Genomic DNA, 20,687 nt, shown 5'->3' on the forward strand with positions numbered 1-20,687 from the left:
GTAGAGTGTTATTGAATGAAATAACAGCTGCAAGAATGAAATGGCACAGAAACCAAATGGCTTCCAATCAAAACTGCCTTCTCTTTTCCATAAAGTTAACTTAAGGAACAGAAGGACTATAACATGAACAGAAGCTCAGAGAACCACAGTTCGATTCTGCGTGTTGTCACTCTCCTGACCAATACTGAGAAATACCTTAAAGCTAAGCTTTTTGACCTAACAAAAGCTTCAGTGGCATCTCCCAAGAAAATGCACGCTGCTGTCTTGACTGGGAATTCAAGTTGGAGCAGCAGGAATTGTTCTCCTTTATTCTGGTGGTACATTAGCTTACGTTATAAACCTGGAATCATTTCTGTCCCACAGTCCTGGAGAAAGGTGTTGTGAGGAGACAGTTTCATTTTGCTGAACTGACAGGGATAAGCCCTTGGGGGAAAGGCCAACTCTAGCAGGAGGGAAGCAGATGTGACCAGTCAGTTTTCTTGCCTGCTCGGTGCTTTTTTGACTACACTGTACCCGTTCTGACACCACCCAGAAAGCAGTGGACAGACTGAACCTGTCATTTCTCAAGAGTTTGAGAACGATGGGTTTTCCCTTCCTCCAAAATAACCCTACTAAGGACAGAATAACAAACAACAAGAAAAAAAAAGTCAACGATACAGAAGCATTAGTTGAAGAAACCATTAATAGATTTTACTTTCCTAGAAAAAAAGAGACAAAGACACATAGAAATGAAAAGAAGAGAGTGTCCATACAGAACAAATAGAAAATGCATTCATTATTTGGCTACTTAAAAATCATTTACTAGGTTCACTATTATGTCAGATACTGTTTCAGATCCTAGGAATAAGGCAGTAAGGCACACTGTCCCTTGTGCCCATGAGAGATAAATGCAAAATAAATGACAATCAGTGATTAAATGCTAAGAAAATACACAAGACAGAAAACAAACCAGGGTGGGTACACTAATCTCTTGTGAGCAGACAAGGATATCTCATTGAAGAACAGACATTAAACAATGGGAAAGATCCAGCAAATCAGCAGGCTGGAGAAAAACTATTGCCTACAAGGGATAGGTAATATATGACTCTAAAGCTGGATTAAGCTTTCTATATTCACAGGACAGAAAGACAGCTCTGTTCAAGTCTTGTGAATCCTTGTGTTTTTAAGAACAGTACCAACTAAGACCTCAAAGTACCACAACCATCTCAAAGTCATCACTTGGGGGAAAAACTAAAACTATGAGAGCTCAGCTCCTGATACAGAATTTTACACAGTAATGACCACTGGGGAATTTTTAACAGAAATAAAAGAGGACCAGACCCCTCAGAGCTCCCAGGGACTAAACCACCAACCAAAGAGTACAGACAGAGGGACCCATGGCTCCAGCCACATATGTAGCAGAGGGCTGGGGGATGGAAGAGGGAGGTAACATTTGAAATGTAAATAAAGAAAATACCAAAAAAAAAAAAAAAAAATATCAAAAACAAACAAACAAACAAAACCCAGTGATTCAAAGGCAGAGAGAGGTCTGTGGGCCAGAAAAGATCAGTGTGAGGGTCCAGTGAGGGTTGTGCTAAGTCAGTACTGTCATTCACCATAAAAGGAACAGCTAATCTTCTAAGTAAGATTAGTGTCTAGAGCCTGTGTCTAAATGGGGAAGCTTGTGAGCTTCAAGAGCAGCATCAGGATAAGATCTAGACTGAAGCCAACACTCCTGTCTACTTTGTCTTAATTCTTCTTGACAACTACCTCTTAGGTACTGCAGAGGGCTTTTTTTTTTTTAATGTAAACCAGAGATCTATAAAAACACACCAACATAACTGTTTAGATAATGTAGAAAAGTTTCCCCTGTTTAACACATTTCCTAAATGAAATAAATTGAAATATTTCTTTCAGACAAGTTTGCCTCCAACTCAGGTCCCTCTGGTCTCAGCCTTCAGAGTTGAGGATTATAGGCATGAGCCATCACATCTGGACAAACTAAGACCACTATTCACCCATCTTCCTGGTAGAACAGTGGTTCTCAACCTTCCTAATGCTGCAACCATTTAACAATTTCTTCATCTTGTAGTGACCTCCAACTTTAAAATTATTTTCCTTGGTACTTTATAATTGTAATTTTGCTACAGTTATTCATTATAATAAAAGTATCTGATATGCAGGTATCTGATAAGCTACCCTTGTGAAAAAAAAATAATTTGAACACACACACACACACACACACACACATACACAAAGGGGTCGTGACTCACAGGTTGAGAACCATTGTGCTTGGACCATTTGGCTTAGACCCATGCTCCAGCTGCATGTGCAACAGAAGACGGCCTTATCGGGCATCAGTAGAGGAGAGGTCCTTGGTCCTGTGAAGGCTTGATGCCCCAGTGTAGGGGAATGACAGGGCAGGGAGGTGGAAGGGAGGGAGTGGGGGGGTGGGAGAGTACCCTCATAGAAGCAGGCGGATGGGGATTAAACAGGGGGTCTGTGGAGGGAAAAACTAGGAAAGGAGGATAAGATTTGGAATGTAAATAAATAGAATATCCAATTTAATAAAAAGGAAAAAAGAGTATTTGCATAAAAAACATATTTGGCTTATAAGTATATATAATAAAGAGCTCTGTACCTTAAAAATAAACTATACCTATTAGAAACATTAGCTTGGGGATTAATTTAAACAAAGTACAATGACATATATGTATAAAATGCCAGTGTACAACCTATTAATTTGTTATGCTGATTTTAAAACTTAATAAAAATATAAAAGAAAAAAAAACTAGCTCATTTTACCTGAAAGACAACTGTATCTTACAGCACTGAAGGACCCCCATACATACACTCTATGTTATATACTATCAAGACATTTTAATGGTGTTGTAATGTTAAAATTCCCAAGTTATGCTATCAAACATACATTTTTCTGTAATCCCATTTTGTTTAGACACTAACCATGACTGAGAACAAGCAAAGGGGGAGAATGGAGGTCAAAGCTTGCCTTAGATGAGGTACATGGCAATGAGTCTTCACCTATGCCATACGTTTATAAAAATGAAAACTGACTGGCATCATACCTCTAGCATGGGTGGATCGGTAATCTCCTTCACGTTTCCCTCAGTAGGAAAATGAGGCACAACCACCCACCACATTAGACTCATTGTAATTATTAAATAAAACAAAACAGGTGAAAATTAGTGGGACCTGGGCTTAGCATCTGACAACATGTGTAAGAGCAAGAGAAATGAGAATGAGCAGAAGACAAGAGGAAACATGATTCTAAGTTCTACGTTACAAGAACTGAACATAATGTTACCTGTGCTTGGCCAGCCTAGAGCTAAAAGGCTGGCAGAGAAGGAGCTAAGAGCTTGCTTCAGCTCTGAATCTCAAGTCCCCTTATACGGCAGCACTTGTCACGTGCACACAGACTGGTCTTCAGAATGCGACTGACTCAGGAGGTCACGGAAGTCACCAGTGTCAGCTGGACTGGAATCCTGACTGAAGCAGTGACTGAAGGCCTTTCTCACACATAACTGAGTACACAAAGAAATGTGCTTCAGCAAGCAGTCGCTTATTCAATCGATAATCGAGTCACACTCCAGGATACAGTCCCATGCTGTGTTTAGCAGAATCAATCAGCTTCTCAATATGAAAATGTTCATCATAAAAATAAATTACCAAGCTGGGCTGTGGTGGCACATGCCTTTAATCCCAACACTCTGGAAACAGAGGCAGGCAGAGCTGGTCTACAAGTTAGGTTCAGGACAACCAGGACTATACAGAAAACCCTGTCTTGAAACACCTCCCCTGCCAAAAAAAGAATAATTTTCCAAAGACGAGTTTTTTAAGAACATTTTCCAAAGTGAAACTTTAATTAATATTAGCCCAAGACAAGGGAGACAATCATTTTTATTTGTTTACTCATAGATTTCAATCTTATAGATGGGTACTGGGTTTCTGGGTATTTTATTATATTCAGAAAGTTTGCCCATTTCCAGCATTAATGGCTCTACTATTCATGTACTTTAAGTCTCTTAATCAACTCTTTAAATTGCCCTTCCATTATTTCATACTCAGAATTCAAACTAATTCTTCTGCAAATAGGTCAATCAGTTCCTGTACTTAGCCAAGATGATTTACTTTCACACAAGAATCATTTTATAAATACGGCACTATTAGGCAGCTGGGAAACTGATTAGAAGAAAATCTGGAGGCCAGCCAACTAAAGAGGACAGCACCTTAAGTCACATTTCATGAGGAGTGTCTAAATGTCACTAGGAAAACAGACGCCTGCCTGGTGCCAGTGTGCAAAGCTGTACAGGTAGAAAGGGTACCTACCAGCAAAAGGAAGACTTGGTAGGAAGGAAAGGTGAGTGGTGGTCAAAGAGATGCTGCACAGGTGACACAGGAGACTTGAACATAATCTCCAAGGAAAGATGACACACTGAAAGGTTCTAGGTACAAGTAGGAAAGCTACACCAACTTAAGTCTTTTTGGACAGACAACAAAAGGATAGACTCAAAAGACTAAAAGCTCAGACCAGAAAGCTGGCAAGCCTACTGAAAGATTCTGAGCCCACTACTTCCTTTGGACTACGGGAGTAGAACTTGTACTTCCACGGCCACATCTCTTCCTAAGTAGTGAGCAGTACTGAGCACCGAAGGGAGTGCTACTGAGTCTCACTCCCAGAGACTATCCTCCACCTCCCTGGAATCCCAGAATGCCCTGGGTCCACTTCCGAGACAGGATACAAACCTCTAAGGGGAGAGGAATGGCAGGTACTGAGGCATAGTAAGGGGCTGTGCAGACAGCCCTGACATTTGGCCACAGGATACTTGCTCTTTCCACCAGACTTGACCACAGTCAGCAGGCTGCAGCATCTGAAGAGAACTGCAGGGGAGATGACCCACCCCCACCCACCACACGACCCACAGTGACCACACTGTGAAGCATGGCTGCACTCCTGGATCAGGGGCCATCATTCAGAAACCCCTCTGTGGGAGTATGAAAGACTTGGTTCCAAGTCTCCCTCGGCCCCTCCACTCTTATCTCCTGTATCTATCCTTAGCCTGCCCTGGAGCCATGAGACTTCCTAAGGGCCACCACCTCTACGCTGAGCTGCCTGACAGCAGGAACTAATCATAGGTTCAGCCTCTTGGTATAGCCTAATTCAGCCAAAAGGTTAAAGAATTTTATTTTAACCCTTTTAAAAAAGTTAATACTCAGAAAGTCTCTAGTCCAGGGTCTAATATAAACAACAGAATATCACTCTGCTACAAAAGGTAACGGGGTCTGACACATGCTGCAACATGAATGAACCTTGAAATGTTAAGGAATGTGAAAGAAACATCCAGAATGGATCAGCAGCCAGCATGCACATCAACGGCCAACAGAAATGACAAATGACTGTGAATTAGTTCAAGAGGATTGAAATCTTTCAAAATCAGACTGTGGTGATGGCTGTACATTTCTGTAAATATAACAAGAAGTATTTAATTGCATGCTTTAAGTGGGTCAGTTTAATAACATGTAAATTATTTCTCAATAAAGATGTGTTGTGAACTAAACAATCACAATACTCTCTGAAAAGAGTCTAAAACATTATGTAATCCAAAGACACTGAAGGACTCCAAGAATCAGATGGGCAAGATGGCATTTACATTTTAGGAAAAAAATATCATGTTGACAGTGACAAAAATGGCTTAGAGCAGCTGGACTCCAGGTAGAAAGTCTAGACTAGAGATTTAATGGTCTACTTAAATGAAGGAGAAAAGAATTTTGGAGACCAGGTTTCATGCGTTAATCTATCTAGCCTCAAGCTCTCAAGGTAGGGGACCTCGAACTTCTGGTCCTCCTGTCTCCTACTCCAGGTGCTGGTATTGCAGGCATGATCTACCATGCCAGGTTAATGTTGTGCTGGGAAGCAACCTAGGGCTTTGTGAGCATTAGGTAAGTACTATACCAGCTGAGCCTGCCATCTGCAGCCTGCAACCAACCTTTTCTTTTTTTCTCAATAGAAAATCTGGAAATGAACAGGACTAGAGAGAGCCAAGACAGGTAAGAAAACAGACAAGATGTTAGTATTACCTTTAGAGTAGAACGTTATCTACAGAAGCTTCCAGTAAAAAAAAAAACTGTGTGTGGAAACCAATCAGCACACTAATGGATGCACCTTATTACATAAGGCCAATACAGGGAATAACAGAAAGTAATTGAGTCTAAGGGCTAGAGCCGTATGAAACCCTTTAGTAACTGGCCTTTAAAAATAGCAACGGTCTCAATCTGACTTAACTAACAGAGGGTTTGTCTTGAAACATATCAGATTAGGTGTGATGGTGCACGCTTTCGATTCCAGCACTATAGAAGCAAGAAGCAGGTGGATAGCCCTGTCTGAATTCAGGTCATATTGGCCTACAAAGGAAGTTCCAGGCCAACCAGATCTATATATATATATATTGAAACTGTCTATAAATCAATATATAACTATAAATTAAAATTTAAAAACCATCTATTGCCTTTGATTATTTAATGTTACATTAATGCCAAAACTTTCCATACGTGTGTCAGCTCAGCAGCATATACTTAACTCCGTTTCCAAGCAGAAAAAGCAGTGAAACAATACTCCAAAGTATCTTAGCGATGGAGTCAGTTTATTTCTCAGACTAACCCATGAACTGTTAAGTATTCAGACTGCAACATAGCATTACAAAAAAGGTTTGCTTAGAAAAAGATATCATCACCTTTAATTTTCAGGAGCAACTTATTCTCGTTATAAACTATATATAAAGTGCAGACACATTCATAAATATCTCACCTTAGGTTTTCTAGGCAAGTCACCAGGAAATATCTAGAGCATGAGTCCTGGGTTGGACAGACACCTGAAATAAAGAGGGGAAAAAAGACATGGTCAGTAAAACTAAATTGGAGCTGTCATCTGACTTCCTCACAGAAGGAAACCTTAACTTGATTATTTACTCCCTCATTCTTTTGTGATCACAATGTTCTTTAGAAGACTGAACCACGTCCAAAATTAAAAGCCCTTGGGTCTGGTGAGATGAGTCAGAGCATGTGCTGGCTAGTTTTATATCAACTTGACATAATTCACGCTCATTTGGGAAGAGGAAACTTCTGATTGAGAAAGTGTCCCACCAGACTGGTCTGAGGGCAAGCCTGTGGTACATTTTCATTATTGATAATTGATGTGAGAGGGCCCAGACACCTGTGAGTGCTGTGACACTAGCTGGTGACCCTGAAGCTATGAGAAAGCAAGCTTGAGCAAGCTATGGGGAGTTAGTAAGTGTCACTCTTCCATGGCTTTCTATCCAGCTCCTGCGTCCAAGCTCCTGTCCCGGATTCTCTCAGCAGTGGATTTATAAGATGTAAGTTTAAAAGCTATAAAAGACCCTCCCTCAAAATAAAACAAGAAAGGAATGTCAGCCCTTCTATTGCCTTTGATTATTTACTGTTACATTTCTGCTGGGAATGGAAAAGAGCCTCACACATGCTGAAGCCAGCACTCTACCTCTGAGCTACAGTTCCCACTTGTTAATTTCATGTTAATGATAATCCCCGCCATTAAAGCTGTGAGTGCACACGCGTGTGCATGCTGGTATAGTTTAAGAAGTATGTTGTGTGCTCTTATGAGAGGGTCTCTCACAGGACTTGAAGCTCACAGGAAGCTGGCCAGTGAGCTCCAGGGACGCACATGCTTTTGCCTGCATGCTGGGGTCACAGGTATGCTTGTGGCCCTGATCTGCTCTTTTATGTGGGTGCCAGGGATACAAATTAGGGTTTTTGCATTAGTGCAGCAAGTGCTTTCTTTGTCTTTGTGTTTCTATTGCTAGGATAAAACTGTATCAGCTCAGTCCTCAAAAGAAATTCAGCAGTTACCTCTGTACTAGCATCACCGTGGCCATCTCCACGGAAACAAACAACAACAGAAGCAATGTGAAAACGATGAAGTGTAAAAGTAACCCAATAGCATCTTATTTATAATATTAAATAAAAAAGGACATAAACATCTTATAAATATGAAACACAATTCTATTTTATACTGACAAAAAAAAAAAAAAACAAATTAAAGTGAGCTAGCATCATCTTTCTGGAGTTAGAGTGGTTTTTAAAATGCTGGCCACTTATGTAGCTCCAGCCCATCTTACACTTCAAGACAAGATGGCTTGATGGCTGCCAAGCCTGTACCTGAGTTCAGTCCCTGGGACCTCCACGGAGGAAGAAATGACCCCTTTAAGTTGTCCTTGACTATACACATCCACTATGGCATGCTTGAGCTCCCTACCACAAACAAATAAATGTAAAACAAAACAAAACAAAACAAAAAAACGCTTTTTTTTAGCTCACAGTAAGACTGCACTTCAGGACCTTCTTTCTTGTTCGGTATGTCTATGTTACTACCAAATGGTATGGACCTGAGGCATCGCTAGGTAGAAACTTTAAGCCACTATACAACTAGAAGAGCAACACATTTCCACAGGGATTACAGAAGCAACTGACGGTATACATGAAATCTGTGGAGATGACGGTTACCTAAATGACTCCATAAATAAATAAATAAATAAATAAATAAATAAATAAATAAATAAACAAAAATAAATAGCAAGTACAAAAAATAATAAAATCTGTTGTAATAAGTCACAGAGATTGGGGGGGGTTGCTTGCTACTATAGCATAATACAGGCTGTTCTGACTGCTATGGAATTAAATAATGTAATATACCGTAATATATATTAGAATAATACATTTAATGGCTATCTTTGCGTACTGTTGTTGATCATGTAAAGTAGTAAAAGTCTTTCTGGAAAGCAATTTGTAATAGTTAACAAGAACCTTAAAAAGCTCAAGCCCTGGGGCTCGGAAGCCGGCTAGTGAGTCCTTACCCGCTAGCTCTGCACGTGCTCTGCAGGCATGAGGCCGCAAGTTAGAATCCTCAGCACCACACAAGGCTGACATGTGCCCATGACCCTGGTATATAAGGGCAGAAAAGGCAAATTCAGAGCCCACTGCCTCGAGGTAACAAGGCCAACAGCAACTCAGAGGCACCGATCTCCCGCTCTAGCCTCCCCATGCACACGCATTGGCACAAACACCTGCACGCTCATGTGCATTCGCTGTATATACAGACGACGCTCTAAATTCAATCCTTTGAACCAGTGACTTCTCTCCCAGCTTCTCTTTTAAATAAGCAGTAGGGTGGGAGCTAGGAAAAGGGATGGGGTAAGGGGAAGACTTAATCAATATTGAGGATGTATTAAAAAAAAAATCCTATGGTGACCTACTGCTTCATAAGCTAATTTAAAAATATTAAAAAGAAAATGGAAGTATCCCACATGGACAGATAATGTTGCTTCCAGAAGCTGAAGGTTATTAGATAGAAATCCCAATGCTGGGTATGAGAACTTTCCTGAGTTGTCAGTCAGGGAGGTTCATGAGGGTCCTAAACAATACAGGCTCTTGGTTACCATTGCTCTTACTTCCCCACCGGAAATAGATGATAAGGCCATACTGATGAACCACGACACCACACACTACTTTTGCAAGACAGAGACACTGAGCTGGAGCTGAGATGGAGGCCTCTTCCCTGCTGGCCAGCTTTCGAGATATCAGTGGGCTGTTGGGGGTGGGGGGTGGGGGAGCCATCAAGTCTTGCCCAGACGAGAAGTGTGTGCTACAGTACCAACCTGTCAGACAAGATGTACCTACTGGTACAAGAGGTATGACTGTCATCAACCTTCTGATCGGATCTGAGGCCCACTCTGTGGGGAGGAATTCATATCTGACACTAAATATGGTCAAAAGCCCATAGCTGGGAAGGAAGTGGGCCCTATGAGAAAGCAGCTACACACGTTTGGCTGAGTAATATTTATCAAGCTGCCCTCTAAATGTTTATGTTTATGCACACAGGTTAGTGCTGAGCTCAGCCTTGGCCAGAGAAAGTTCTTTTTGCACTGAGGAGTAGTGAATACAAAGACTCAAAGTGATGGGGATATATGGCTGTTGAACGGTCAGCCCGGGACAGGACATCTATGGGCTTAGAGACATCGCAGAAAGAGCAGAAGGGATGGAGGCTGGGGAGGAAGGAGTGCTGGGAAACTCTATCTCCTGGATATGGTAGAGCTATTGAGCACGAGAACTAACACGCTTTTAGACCTGTCAAACACTCCTTTAAGCCTAGGTGAAGAGCTTATCAGGTTCCATCCCTCCTTAAAAAGCTACAGGCATTTAATAGTAGCTGAGGGAAGGGAAGGCAATTCCTCAGTGGTGAGTGTAGCCACTGGTAAGTTGCCTTTGCTCAAATAAATGGTCTCATCCACCCATGAAAGTAGGAAGGGGTATGTTGGGAAAAGGAGGGGTTCAATAGGAAGGAGATGAGAGGATAATGTGGGAGGGAGGAAATAATCAAAACTTTAAGCAAAGATTTATATTAGAACTCACTTATATCTATAAGGAGCTAGAAGCCACTCAATGATTAAGGTATTATTTAAATTATGCATCAAAAAAAAAAAAAGCTTAATGGTACAACAGCAACAACACCTGTGTGAAGAAGAGAGTTTGTGAATTCATGATCAACCAAGTTTTGGTTTCTAAATTCTGTAGGAGTTAAGTTCAGTAATAAATACCACAAGCAACTAAATCAGAACTCAAACGACAGACAACTTGGGAGTCCAAACCCATCCCATGGGCTGCTTTGTCAGGATCTTGAGAGAAGGATGATTTTAACATTTTTAAAATGTTAACAAATAAGAATATAAAAAAGAGGAACTGGAGAGGTGGCTCAACAATTATGAGCATTTGCTGTTGTTGCAGAGGCTCAGAGTTTGATTCCCAGAACACACACAACAGCTCCTAACTGCCATTAACACGAATTGCAGGGTATCTGGTTCTCCTTCCTGGCTTCTGTGGGCAGCAGGCATATTCATGGTGCACATTCATGCCACTCCATGTCTGCTTCTTTCGCTTGAGGTAGCCAGGCTAGTTGCACACAGGCTGAACTGGAGGGAGAAAAGCTTAGCTGAGACCAGTGGGTGCAGGCAGGATCCTGGAACACACACCCAGGAACAGCTTCAGAGACCTGGTTCAGTTTAGTCATGGGACAGGGAGAGAAAGGCAAGTATGCCCTTGGGGAGGAAGACAGGATCTCTGGAACAAGGTTTGTGTGGTCATGTACAACTGGCCAGAACAGGGGTGTCAGAAGATGCTTCATCTGCATACTCAGGGGCTGTAGGCTGGGTGTGTTAACTTTATATGGTCAAACGAGTGAAGCCTGATGCTGTCAGAATAGTAAATTCTGACTAGGGCTGATGGTGGGGCAGCTGGCTTCATGGTGCCAGTTTGGGGGTGGGGGTCAACTCCTGCCGTCCTCATCTGAGGTATCAAAGGTTGAAGCTCTCCTTGACCCTTCTTCCTGGACCAATGCAGCCCCATACATACATACATACATACATATATATATATATGTAGGTAAAAGATACATTAAAAACAAAAGAAAAAAGAATATGTAATATAGATATTCTGTGCCCAGAAAGCTTCAAATTCTATCTGATCCTTTTCCAAAAGAATTTGCTGCCTTCGGAACTATTTCATAAAGAGATGAAACAGGAGCTAGAGAGATGGCATAGCAGTCAATAACACTAGCTGCTTTTTCAGAGATCCCAGCACCCTCATAGTAGGTCACAACCATCTGTAACGCCTGTCCCAAGGGAATATGGCACTCTCTTCTGGTGCTGCATGTATGTGGTGCAAATACATAGAAGCAGGCAAAACACCCACATATAAATAAAAATTTTCATGTAAAGTAGGCAAGTTCCCAGCTAATGTACACACAAGCAAGGTTATCTGTGAGTTAGTTAACACAGGAGCAAATAGGTACCGTGGGACTGAATATCAAGGAGAGAACACCAAGACAGAGGCCCTGGGCTGACGCTGCTTACTCACAGTGGGGCTGATTACAAAGAAAGTCTTCAACAATTCTACTGTTTCACTGATGTCAGAGGACAAGACAAAAAGAACCAGAACCAGATTCTATGACATTTTGACTATTGCTGTTTTGCACGCAAACACAAATTTCTGGACATTCTAGTAATACTGGGCAGAAGCAGTAAACCCACAGCCACCACACTTTCCTAAGACCAAGAAAGTAGCACAGCAACCAAGGAGTGGAAACCCACCCAACAAAGGCAAGACCAGATATCAACACCTACAGACACTCAATCATAATGACTCCAGAAGCCCAGACATCAGCACAAACACAACCACGAACAGCTAAGACCTTACACTTCCACCACAACCCAGTAACCTCACTACGGTAGCCTGGAAAATACAATCTAGCTGAAGGGTAAGACAAGAACTTCAAAATACCAATGATGGATCTGCTCAAGGATCTTCAAGAGTATACAAACAAACTACTCGCTGAAATGTGTGAAAACACAAAGAAACGATGGAACAAAATAACAAAAACAGTCGAGTACAAGAAAGTGGGAAATTGAATCACTAAGGAAAACCCAAACTGCAATAAAACTGAAAATGAAAATTTCAAAATCAAACGAAAACCTATTAAGCTCCCAACAGAGTAAAAAACATAAAAGAGAGAATCCAAACATGGAAGCCAAGGTAGAAGAAATGAAAACCTCAGTCAAAAATGTGTTGAAGCTAAAACTCCCGACAGGTGGAGTGTACTTCTTTACACCAGCACTCAGGAGGCAGAGTTAAGTGGATCTCTCCAAGTTCCAGGACAGCCATGACTACCCAGAGAAACCCTGTCCTGAAAAGCAAACCAAGAGTCTAAGAACTCCAGGGATAGTATGCAAAGAACAAATCCAAATAACAAGAACAGAGGGAGGAGAAAAAAAAATCCAGGCCAAAGACACAGAAAATATTTTTAACAAAAGAAGCAGGTGTCTCTTGAGCTACATAGAGTATAACAGAATGTACGGAACAAAAGGAAGTCAGTAAAGGCTTCGAGGAAAGAAGAGCAAGTGACAAATGATCCATACAATAACACCCGACTTCAGTGGAGTCTCTAAAAGCCAGGATGGAGAACAGCAGAAGTCCTCTCTCCCAGCCATAAACCAGTAAAGACATTGTGGAAAAGTGGGTGGGGTCATCCCCAGACCCCCACTTTTGAGTATATTAAAACCAAACGCACATTTTCCTAGACATTGAATTGTATGTTAACTAGCAAAAATAATCGTTTGAAAATAGCAGTAGGTAAGCGTGGGCGTTTGGATGAAAGTGGCCTCTGCAGAGTCATAGGGAGTCGTACTATTAGGTGTGGCCTTGCTAGAGTAGGTGTACCCTTGTTGTAAGAAGTGTGTCACTGAGGTTTCAAACACTACAGCCAGGCCCAGTGTCTGTCTGTCTCTCTTTGACTCTGTTTCTCTTTGTCTCTGTGTGTATGTGTGTCTGCCTCTCTCTGACTCTCTCTCTCTCAGCTGCTCACACACTCTCTCTCACCCCGTCCCTGCTGCCTGCTGAAATGTAGAACTCTCTTGAGCACCTCTTGAGCACCATGTGTGTCACCATGCTTTCCACCATGCAATAAACTCAACTTCTGAACTGTAAGCCAACCCCTATTAAATGTTGTCCTTTGTAAGAGTTGCTGTGGTCATGGTGCCTCTTCACAGCAATAGAAACCCTAACTAAGTTCAATGATATAGCAGGTTCTAAGTTGAAAGTCTTGAAGACACTCCTCATCAGTGGGCTTTGGTTTCCATGGAATTACATTAAGAACCATATCATCATCACCATCATCATCATCATCATCACCATCATCATCATCATCATCATCATCATTATCATCATCATCATCATCATCATCATCATCATCGTCGTCCTGCTACCAACAATGACAATGGCCCTGATCCTGATCACATCATTTTGCAGTTCTTCCACCAATACCTTTTCTTCAGTTTGACAGCACATGTTCAAAATGACAAGTACCTGCATGTGCATCTGCATGGCCATCTGACTGAGATCTCTGTCCTCTTCCTGACCCCTTATCTACACTGACTCTCATGCCAACCAGCTCTTTACTTGCGTGTGCCTGCTGAAGTCTTCCATTACTGCCAGTAACAGCACTTGAACCTGCATGCATACCTGCAGACATTCAGGCCATGGAGGTTGGCAAGGGTCCAAAATAAATACTTTTTAAAGTTATCAAAACCCTTAGATTTAATATGCAAATTACCAGGATTCAAAGAAGCTAAACCACTTCTGCTTGAGTTCTGAGCCTTTATTAAGATACAAATGCAATGCACCTGCAAAATCAAACAAACCCTGTGTGTTTAAGGTTGAACTATTCCTTTTATAGCATTAAGCACATTAAAAGAGCTAAGACTTTTTCACACGCTGAGTACTTTGGTTTCCTTTTCACTGACTAAATTTATTCTACAAATAGTAACAACTGATATTCCATTCAATCTAATCTAATTCAATGCTATCTAAATATGTGCCCAATAATATTAGGATATGATACACATTTCATTAGGAACAGTCTTTACTAATTAGACTATTGGGAAATAAATGATAAGTAATGTTGATGAATAAAAACGAAGCTATCAGAAAACCTAAAACCAACCACTCCTATTCAAAATCATCTTTGAAACAAACCATTAGCAACTCAAATCTTTACTGTCACCTTTAAGACTCTAGATATAAACACACAAAGACAACCGTTTTCACTCCATAGTTTCAAAGGAGAAAATTCCAGAGAAAATTCCTAATTAGGTACTTAGAAAACCATCACTTGCTTGGTGCTGTACACCTTTAATTCTAGCACTCGGGCAAAGGCGGGTGAACCTCTGTGAGTTCCAGGCCAGACTGCTCTACATAGTGAGCTCTGGGACAGGAGGACCACACAGAGAGACACTGTCTCAAAATAAAACAGAGAGAGAGAGAGAGAGAGAGAGAGAGAGAGAGAGAGAGAGAGAGAGAGAGAGAGAGAGAGAGAGAGACAGACAGACAGACAGACAGACAGACAGACGGACGAACATCACTTGCTCTTGTTCACCTTTGTATTCCGCACACATTCTATCACAGAAAAGATGCTTGCAGATGACTCAGTAAGCTCAGTGTCTTATAGGGTTATCATTGAAACACAATGACTAAAGCATCTTGGGGGGAGAAAATGATTTATTTAGCTTAACGCCCACATCACTGTTCGTCAATGAAGGAAGTCAGGACAGGAACTCACAGGACAGAAACCTGGGGGCAGGAGCTGATGCAGAGGCCATGGAGGGACGCTGCTTCCTAGCTTGCTCCTCAGGGCTTGCTCCATCTGCTTTCTTATAGAAACCAGGGATGGTAGCACCCACAATGGGTGGGCTCTTCTATATCAATCATTAAGTTTAAAAAAGGCATTTTTCAATCTGTGGGTCACTACTCCTTTGGAGGAAAAAGGCCCTTTCATGGGAATCACTTAAGACCATCAAAAACCAAAGATATTTACATCGCAAGTTATAACAGTAGCAAAATTACAGTTACAAAGTAGCAATGAAACTAATTTTATAATGGGGGGTACTGCAACCTGAGGAACTGTATGAAAGGCTACAGTATTAGGAAGATTGACAACCACTGCCCTACAGGCTCACCTACAGCCTGATCTTATGGAAGCCTTTTCTCAGTCGGGGATACCTCCTCTCCAGTGACTCCTCTACTTTGTGTAAATTGGCATATAGAGTCATAGAGAAAACATTTTCTTTTCCCATGACATTACTGCTGTGGTTCTCAACCTGTGGGTCATTACCCCACTGGGAAAGGTCAAGCAACCTTTTCATGTGGGTCTGCATATCAAATATTTGAATAACAATTCATAGCAAAATTAAGATTATGAAGTAGCAGCAATCATAATTTTATGGCTGGAGTCACCACAAACACGAGGAACTGTATTAAAGGGCCGCAGCATTAGGAAGGTTGAGAAGCACTGCTTTACTGTATCTCAAGGAGCCGAGTCATGCTGGCAGTGAAACCAGAACCTGCACGCTACAGATGTCTGACATTTTCCGAGGGTTCTCCGAAATAAAAGAGATGTGCAGAGATGTGTTCCCCAGTCCCTAAAGTGGATGATGCCGTGTTTTGCTGTTGCCGTCTGCTATATTTAGATGGCTTTGAATTAAATTATACAGCATATACAAATGCAGTCTTGAAGGGGTCCACATAATTGCTTCTGACAATCTGGAAACAAAAGCGGCTATTCATAGAAAAGATGACAGGCAACTGGAATCTGACAGGCGAGTTATTTACTGCATTTTCTGCACATTTGAATTTGTAGGCCTCTATAGCCATTAAGCAAAATTAGCTTCATGATGTCAGCCAAAAAGCCTTACAGGCAACAGTTTGATGTCATTAAAAAACTAGCATCCTCAATCTGTTTGCTCATTAGAAGCCTCTTGGTAAACCAAAGAGATCGTAATTGCCCTCTTGCTCTATCAGTGCTCAGCACAGCCCAGACCTCTAACAAATCCCTGTAGTCCCTCCTTTTCCGAGGTAAAGAGAACTTGGATACAGTTGAAGAAACTCCTACATCAAACACTCCAGTAGTTCTCTAAGCAAAAGAAAGCAATTTCTTTTTCTTTTTCTTTTTTTTTTTTAAAAAGATGTATTTATTTTATGGATGCGAATACACTGTCGCTGTCTTCAGACACACCAGAAGAGGGCATCAGATCCCGTTAGAGATGATTGTGAACCACCATGTGGTTGCTGAGAATTGAACTCAGGACCTCTGGAAGAGCAGTTCGTGCTGTTAAGTGCTGAGCCATCTTTCCAGCCCAGGAAGCAATTTCAAAAGTACTAATGCAGTGCCATTTATCTAACTTAAAAAGCAAGTGCCCAAAAGTGTGTTGACCTTTGTGATGGACTGAAATGAGAACAGACCCCAGACTCATATATTTCAATGTTTGTTTCCCAATTAGTGGACTGTTTAGGATGGATTAAAAGGTGTGGTGGCCTTGTGGGAGGAAGTGTGTCCCTGAGGTGGGCTTCAAGGCTTCAAAAGCCCACACGTCCAGTCCCTCTTATTCTGTCACGGGCTTGTGAGTGGAATGTAAAGTCTCAGGTACTGCTCCAACACTGTGCCTGCCTGCCGACATGTTTCCCTCCATGAAAACCAGGAACTAAGCTTCTGAAACTGTGGCACATTCCTATTCAAATGCTTCCTTTATAAGCTGCCTTATTCACAGTGTCTTTTCAAAACACAGCAATAACTAAGATAACCTTCTACTGTCCCTATCATCTCTTAATTCACGGCACATTTTCATGTCCTTAGGCCTTTACCTTTCTACCTTCTACCCCAATTCATTTAGAATCTCCTCAAACATACTTGACAGAATTTTAGTGGTCACTACCCCCTCAAAAAAGTTCTCATAATTCTTGCCCTATATATTTATCTAATTTTTGCTTATTAATGTCATTGGTGTTTTCAAAAAGTTACAAACTCAATTACAGGAATCTGCAGGCAGAGGCAGATAATTCTCTTTGAGTTTGAAGCCAACCTGGTCTCCACAAGTTCCAGGCCAAACAGGATGAACAGTGAGACCCCATCTAAATAGATAGATGGGAGATAAAGATAGATAGGTAGATAGATAGGTAGGTAGATAGATAGATAGAGAGAAAGAGAGAGAGAGAGAGAGAGAGAGAGAGAGAGAGAGAGAGAGAGAGAGAGAGAGAGAGAGAGAGATTAGATAGATAGATATGGGGGGAGAGAGACTGACCAACTGTTCTCTGTAACATTTTCATACATGTATGTTAACATTTTTTGATCATGTTTAGATCCCTCATTACCTTTATTTTCCCTGCCTGCACCTTGTTCATTTCCTCTTAGATAGTCTCCTTTCTACTCTCATGCAAAATGAAAAGCAAACAACAACAACCAAAAAAAAAAAAAAAAAAAAAAAAAGTGCAATGTGTGCTTTCCTGAAGCTGGCTTACTTCATCTAAAACAATGATCAAGATCTACCCATTTTAAAGATTTTAAGCCTCATCTGCCCTGTGTACTTTTTACAGACCTCCATTAAGTACTTCACAAACTAGTTGTGATTGTCTCTTGATAGAAGGCACACTCTCTGTAGATAGTATCTGAACTCCTCCTGACAACGCTAGCATTTAGATGATATGCTACCACATATCTCAAAGAGATGGCCCCAAGTACCTAAATACTTCATAATGTGGTCTGGTCCTGTCATGCCCTCATGTCCCACCAGCTCTAAGGTATATGATCTACAGCCACAGCAACCCAGGAACCAAACAGGAAAGCCTGACATAGAATAAAGATTGGAAAACTTTGACTTCTTCAAAACCGTGATGAAGTGCTAGGGCCATCTTGGCTAGGTGATGCCTCTGTTGTGCTGACTGGTAAGTACTCTAAATTCTACTCCTGTTCCAATGCAAAGAGCACTGCCGTCCTCATAGTCTACTCTAGTAGATTTTTTAGTTCTTTGCCATGATAAATGAGGACATACCAGACCTATCGATGACTCAAGAACCATTGGAACCCTGCCAAACTTGTGTAGACACTAGCCAAATGTGCAAGAAAACTACAGATCCTTAAAAACTACAGAAGAGAATAGCCATGTCTACCTGTTTTCCTTGTGGCCTTTAGCTTCTGGTGAAATAAGTTCTTATTTCACTTAATTTGATAACAAGGACAAAAATCTTCAATATGCTACTTCATAGAGTATATAACTCTAATTTTTTAATGTTGTTAAGCAAAGTTTAATTTTCTTTTTCTTTTTAAGTTTTTTCGAGAAAGGGTTTCCCTGTGTAGCCCTTGGTTGTCCTGAAACTTGCTCTGTAGACCGGCTGACCTGAAACTCAGAGATCCACTTGCCTCTGTCTCCTGAGAGCTAGGATTAAGGGCATGAGCCACCACTGCCCAGACTTTAAATATTCTTTATACCATCTGCAGGGATCACAGAATTCTCATCAGTGCCTCAGTCAAGAAGACAAGTATAACTAAAGAAGAACAGAAGTGATTAATTCAGGAGAAGGAAAAGGTAATAATGAGAAGAGTCAATTAATTATAAACAGCAGGCCTAATTACAGATTTTGCTAGGGGCTCCAAATACTTTCAATTAGTTTTACCTAGTATATTAATTATAAAATAGAACACCACAAGAGAATTTTCTAATCACAAAAATTTACTGAGTATATAAAATCAGAATTTAGGTTATCTTTATAATTTAATAATTAAATGTTCAATAATATAGGATAATTATTTGAAAGTCACTGATTAAATATGTATTACATTATATTCAAGTTAGGACATTACTAAAGAAACAATAGAATCACTTAAAAAGCCATAAGGGAACAAGTGTGCAGCTGAAACATAAATAAATATGTAGCTTCCGTAAGAATTTTATATTGTTCTCTTTCTTTGTTCTTGTTATTTTTGTTCTGTTTATTAATTTATAGACAGGATCTCTCTATGTAGCCCTGGCTGTCCTGGATCTCACCACATAGACCAGACTGGCCTCAGACTCACAGAGATCCGTTTGCCTCTGCCTCTGGAGTACTGGAATCAATGTGTGTATGCCATCACATCAGGTCAATAATAAGAATTTTGAATTTAAAAAATGGTAATAGAACATTTTTAAGCTATTTACTTTCCAGGAGGGAAATAACCTTTCAGATATCCTGTATGCAGTTGCAGAGATCCGTAAGACTGAAGTGTTGTCCCTTTTTAATTTTAAATTAATGAGTGTATCTGCCTATGTGACTTTATGAGCATCATGTGCCTGCAGATGTTTGCAGGGGCCAGAGGGTATCAGACGCCCTGGAACTGAGTTACAGGTAACTATGACCCACTTGGTATAGATGCTAGAAATTAGACCTGGGTTCTCTGTAAAAATAATAAGCATTCTTAAACACTGAGCCATCTCTCCAACCCTACTAAGTACCTATTGAAAAAGTCTTATGAAAATCTATTATCCAGAAGGTTCATACACACACACACACACACACACACACACACACACACACACACACACACACATATATTTTAAACTCTCTATTTAAACAGGACAGTAATGCTCACAATATGCTAACAAAAAGCTCGAGACCAGAAAGGGGTTATTTCTGAGTTATTGGTCAGTGAGGTCACATAGATACCCCCAAAACACTAAGGGCTGTTGCCATTGCTTTGTTTATGCTCTAGAACTTGATGGTAAGAACCTTCTGCTGAAAACACCTTAACCTTGAGTCACAGAACATGGAAAAATCAAGCTGCTACTGACCTGGAAGTTCCATCCTTATTAGCTAGCATTTATAGCATATGGACTACTAGACATGCTAGAGAGGCAAAAGTAATCATCAGCTATGACCTCTGCAACCTACAGTAAATAACTGACTTGGCACAATAGTGGTGCTAATGGAATAGGAGTAACCAACCACTCTCTAGCTGGATTTCAGGCCCACTCCATAACATGGCACCTCTATCAGAGCACTTTATCAGAACACAAAGATTATGATTTTCAATGCTGGAAAGAATAGGAACGACAAAAGCTTACCTAACTTCAACTCTGTCCCATTAATCTAACATTATAATCTTTAAATAATGTGTTATACCCTACATAAAGTATGATATTGACAAATCTCAAGCATGAAGAACCATGTATTTATTTAGGGAAATTAAGAAAGACCATCCAGATTTGAAGGAAGGAATAATGATTGCTTTTGTTTGGCTGGTGTGTTTT

At 40.8% G+C, this 20,687-nt stretch overlaps 1 protein-coding gene across 2 annotated transcripts in view; it reads right to left on the reverse strand.

The window, feature by feature from the left end:
* The window catches only part of PEAK1 (pseudopodium enriched atypical kinase 1), a 202,176-nt gene that overhangs the window by 153,667 nt on the left and 27,822 nt on the right, over window positions 1–20,687 (reverse strand). For both annotated transcript variants that reach the window (XM_080930101.1, XM_080930102.1), the window contains exon 2: window positions 6,803–6,866. The gene's annotated coding sequence lies outside the window, so the exon portion shown is untranslated. The remainder of the gene's footprint in view (window positions 1–6,802; window positions 6,867–20,687) is intronic.

This window comes from Micromys minutus (assembly GCF_963924665.1).
Source record: "Micromys minutus genome assembly, chromosome: 16".
Lineage (NCBI taxonomy): Eukaryota > Metazoa > Chordata > Mammalia > Rodentia > Muridae > Micromys > Micromys minutus.